At 42.0% G+C, this 5,405-nt stretch overlaps 1 non-coding gene across 1 annotated transcript; it reads right to left on the reverse strand.

Moving 5' to 3' along the window:
• Window positions 1-650: 650 nt before the first annotated feature.
• On the reverse strand, window positions 651-754 carry LOC112788414 (small nucleolar RNA R71). Its single transcript, XR_003195779.1, has one exon. It is a non-coding gene; the product is annotated as a small nucleolar RNA R71 (small nucleolar RNA).
• Window positions 755-5,405: the final 4,651 nt, after the last annotated feature.

The following is a 5,405-nucleotide window of genomic DNA, read 5'->3' on the forward strand; positions in this document are numbered from 1 at the left end:
CAATTGCTCTAACCATACTCTTCCATTAACCAAGAGTATTTCACTTGTTTGTGCTGTGCTGTGTTCTTGTATGACAGGTAGGAGAGGAGAGACATCAACTCCTCCATATACCGAACCAGAGAGGACCCTTCATAGACTTAGAAGGGAAGCAAGAGGGAAGAGAGTAGTGGGAGAAGAGGAATCTGAAGGAGAATCTGAGGACAATTTTGAGGAAGCTTTAGATCTCAACATGGATAGAGAAGTTCACAACCATGAGAGAGCTGATGGAAACAATGCCATTCCTGAGAGGAGGGTTCTTAGTTCATACATAAACCCAACCTCTGGGAATTGTGGTAGCAGCATCCAGAAACCACCCATTCAGGCCAACAATTTTGAGCTCAAACCACAGCTAATATCACTGTGGAAATCATTGTTCATTTGGTGGAAGTGCTAATGAAGACCCAACCAACATCTCACAAAATTCCTGAGAATTTGTGACACTGTGAAGTCCAATGGAGTCCAGGAAGATGCCTATAAACTGCTTTTGTTCCCATTTTCACTTAGGGACAAGCAGCTAAGTGGCTGGAATCATTCCCAAGGGGGAGTCTAACAACATGGGATGAGGTGGAAAGCAAGTTTCTGGCACGTTTCTACCCCCACAAAAGGTCAATAGGCTTCGATCTGAGGTTCAGACTTTTAGACAACAAGATGGTGAAACTCTCTACGAGGCATGGGAGAGATTCAAGGACTTGACAAGGAAATGCCCACCAGACATGTTCCATGATTGGGTGCAATTGCATATTTTCTATGATGGACTCTCTTATGAATCAAGGAAGGCTGTAGACCATTCATCAGGAGGTTCATTGAACAGGAAAAAGACTGTGGAAGAGCCATTGAAGTGATTGAGACAGTGGCTGAGAATGAGTACTACTATGCATCAGAAAGGCACAACACTAAGGGAGTCATGGAGCTGAACCATGTTGATACAATTCTAGCCCAAAACAAGGTGTTTGCCAAGCAACTAGCAGAGCTTACCAGGCAATTAGAAACAAAGCAAGTGGCTGCAATACACACACAAGATCAAGAGGAAGTAAGCATTGAAGGAGGTGATTGGGAGAGGCCAACTATGTGGGAAACCAACAAAGGCAATCATATGATCCACATTCCAACACTTACAACCCAGGCTGGAAAAACACCCAAACTTTGGGTGGGGAACCAACAAACCCAACCACAAAACCACAAACCTTACAACCACAACCAACATAACAATTCCACATACCAAAACTCCAACCAAAGATCATACCAAGCCACACAAAACACTTACCCCAACCATCATATCATGGCCAAAATAATCAACTACCCAACCTAATCCGAACCAACAATTTCAAGATCAATTAAACCGGATAGAAGGAATGCTTGCAACCATGAGTCAAGACATAACGAATTGAAAGCTTTTAAGGAAGAAGTAAATTCTAACTGCAAAACCAAGGAGCTGCCATCCAGAAGCTAGAAAATCAAATTTGTATTTGTCTAAGCAAACCCCTGGGACAAGCGTTCTCATGCTGCCAAGGCTATTGCAAGGGAAGAATGTAAGGCCATAACCCTCAGAAGTGGAAAGAATCTAAGGAGATCTCAAAGGAAACCACAGAGGATGAAGCAAAGGAAAATGTGAAAGACAAAGAACAAGGACAATCTTTTACACCGTTTGCAACAAAAGAAAAGAAAAAGAGGTCCTGAAGCCTTAACACCTAAAGCACCTTATCCTCAACGTTTGATGAAAAGTGAAAAGGATGGCCAATTCTCCAGGTTCTTGGAGATTTTCAAGAAGCTTCAAATCAACATTCCCTTTGCTGAGGCAATAGAGCAAATGCCACTCTATGCAAAATTCTTAAAGAATTAATGACCAAGAAGAGAAGCTGGAGAAATGAGGAAACTGTGTTGTTAACTGAAGAATGCAGTGCCATCATTCAGCACAAATTGCCTCAGAAATTGAAGGACCCAGGCAGTTTCCAAATCCCCTGCATCATAGGAGAAGTCATGGTGGAGAAGGCCTTGTGTGATTAGGGGCCAGCATCAATTTGATGTCCTAACAATGATGAGAAGAATGAAGATTGAGGAAGCCAAACCAACAAGAATGGCCCTCCAATTGGCAGATCGAACTTTTAAATTCCCTCATGGGATAGTTGAGGATTTGTTGGTGAAAGTGGGAGATTTATATTTCCTGCTGATTTTGTGGTGTTAGATATGGAGGAAGAAGCCAAAGCTTCAATAATTCTGGGAAGACCCTTCCTAGCTACTGCTGGAGCCATCATAGATGTACAAAAGGGTGAACTCACTCTTAGACTACATGATGAGAAATTGGTGTTTAACGTATTCAAGGCAATGAGCTATCCATCAGAATCACTAAGGGAATGCATGAGGTTGATGTAGTGGACATTGCAGTACAAGAAACTTTTGAGGAAACAATAAAGGAAGTGGCAGAGGAGGAGTTCACCAAGGATATTGAAGTTAGTGACATCAAGGCTGCTGAAACAACCATGCAAGCATGCCAGAGAGAGTGAAAGAAGAAAGGAAGCACCAAAACCTGAGCTCAAAGCATTGCCCCCTAATCTCAAGTATGCATACTTGGGTAGTGATGAGAGTCACCCTGTTATCATTAGCTCTGCCCTGAGCCAAGAACAGGAAGAAGAATTGATCAAGGTGCTGCAAACTCATCAAGATGCCATTGGATGGACCCTAGCTGATTTGAAGGGGATAAGTTCATCCATATGCATGCATAAAATCTTGTTAGAAGAGGATGCTAGACCCTCCATTCAAGCTCAGAGAAGATTGAATCCCGTCATGAAAGAAGTGGTACAAAAGGAAGTCAGAAGTTATGGCAGGCAGGGGTAATCTACCCCATTTCTGATAGCCCATGGGTTAGTCCCATCCATGTAGTTCCCAAGAAAGGTGGCATAACTGTGGTGCCAAATGAGAAGAACGAACTCATACCCACAAGAACCGTCACTGGGTGGAGGATGTGCATAGACTACAGGAAGCTCAATGAAGCCACCAGAAAGGATCATTTCCCACTCCATTCATGGATCAGATGCTTGAAAGGCTTGCCGGACATGCTTACTATTGCTTTTTGATGGATATTCAGGCTACAACCAAATAGTAGTTGATCCTAGTGATCAAGAGAAAACATCATTTGTTTGTCCATATGGAGTTTTTGCTTATAGACGCATGCCCTTTGGATTGTGCAATGCACCTGCCACTTTCCAAAGATGCATGCTGTCCATCTTTTCGACATGATTGAAAAATTTATTGAGGTCTTCATGGACGATTTTTCTGTGTTTGGGATTCTTTTCCAGCTGCCTACACCACCTTGCCTTGGTGCTTAAGAGGTGCCAAGAGACTAACCTAGTATTAAACTGGGAAAAGTGTCATTTCATGGTCACAGAAGGAATAGTCCTTGGCCACAAAATCTCTAATAGAGGCATGGAGGTGGACAGAGCTAAGGTGGAAATCATTGAAAAACTACCTCCACCAAGTAATGTCAAGGCAGTTAGGAGTTTTTTGGGACACGCTGGTTTTTACAGAAGGTTTATTAGAGACTTTTCTAAAATAGCCAAACCTTTGAGTAACTTGCTTGTCTCTGATACACCCTTTGTATTTGATAAAAATTGCATGCTAGCCTATGAACTTTTGAAGCAAAACTTTCCTCTGCACCTATCATTGCCCCACCTGATTGGAACTTACCTTTTGAACTGATGTGTGATGCATCAGACCTTGCTATTGGGGCAGTGTTAGGACAAAGGAAAGACAATTTGGTACATGTGATTTATTATGCCAGTAAAGTCTTGAATGCTAACCAAAGGAATTACACAACCACTGAAAAAGAACTCTTGGCAATAGTCTTTGCATTTGACAAATTTAGATCTATCTCATTGGATCTAAAGTCATTGTCTTCACTGATCATTCAGCTTTAAAATATTTACTTGCTAAACAAGAATCTAAACCAAGACTTATTAGATGGGTTCTTTTGTTGCAGGAATTTGACATTGAAATCAAAGACAAGAAGGGTGTAGAGAACAAGGTGGCAGATCATTTATCAAGGATACCATGTGAAGAAGGAAGCACACAAGCACACATATAAATGAGTGCTTTCCTGATGAACAACTCATGGTAATTCACAAAGCACCCTGGTTTGCAGACATAGCAAACTTCAAGGCCACTGGGAGTTTACCTTGGAATTTAACAAACATCAAAGGAAGAAATTGGTAAATGATGCCAAATACTTCATCTGGGACGAACCATACTTGTTCAAAAAATGTTCCGATGGCATACTCAGAAGATGCATATCCGAGGAAGAAGGAAGGGAAGTTTTATGGGACTGCCATGGCTCCACTTATGGAGGGCACTTTGCAGGAGAAAGAACAGCAGCTAAGGTGTTGCAGTGTGGTTTTTATTGGCCCACTATCTTCAAAGATGCAAAAGAATTAGTGAAGCACTGCCATGAATGCCAGAAAGCTGGGAACCTGCCAAGAAGAAATGAAATGCCACAACAATTCATTCTGGAACTTGAATTGTTTGATGTATGGGGGATAGATTTCATGGGACCTTTCCCTCCTCATACTCAAATAATTACATTCTTGTGGCAGTAGACTATGTCTCCAAATGGGTTGAAGCAATAGCAACTCCAACCAATGATAATAAGGTAGTCATGAACTTCCTCAGAAAACACATTTTTTGCCGTTTTGGGGTTCCAAGAGCAATCATCAGTGATGGAGGAAGCCACTTCTGCAACAAACCATTAGAGGCATTGCTCTAAAATATGGAGTCAAACACAGGGTAGCCACACCATACCATCCACAGACAAGTGGGCAAGCCGAAATATCTAACAGAGAACTCAAAAGGATCCTGGAAAAGACTGTGGGAACTTCAAGGAAGGACTGGTCGATTAAGCTAGATGATGCTCTTTGGGCATATAGGACAGCTTTCAAAACACCAATTGGAATGTCTCCTTACCAACTAGTATATGGAAAAGCTTGCCATCTGCCACTGGAGTTGGAGCACAAGGCATACTGGGCCTTGAAACTTTGAACTTGGACAACAAAGCCGCTGGAGAAAGAAGGATGTTGCAAATTCAAGAGTTGGAAGAATTCAGAGCGGAAGCTTATGAGAATGCCAAAATTTACAAAGAAAGAGCAAAGAAGAAGCATGACAGCAACATAGCCCCAAGGAAATTTGAAGAAGGGCAAAAAGTATTGCTCTACAATTCTAGGCTGAAGCTATTTCCAGGGAAGCTAAAATCAAGGTGGTCTGGACCATTCCTTGTCACCAAGGTCTCCAATTATGGACAAGTAGAAATCATGGAAGAAAAGTCACAACGAACCTTCATTGTTAACGGTCAAGACTCAAACATTACTTGGGAGATGTGGAGG

Source organism: Arachis hypogaea, chromosome 20, assembly GCF_003086295.3.
Source record: "Arachis hypogaea cultivar Tifrunner chromosome 20, arahy.Tifrunner.gnm2.J5K5, whole genome shotgun sequence".
Classification (NCBI taxonomy): Eukaryota; Viridiplantae; Streptophyta; class Magnoliopsida; order Fabales; family Fabaceae; genus Arachis; species Arachis hypogaea.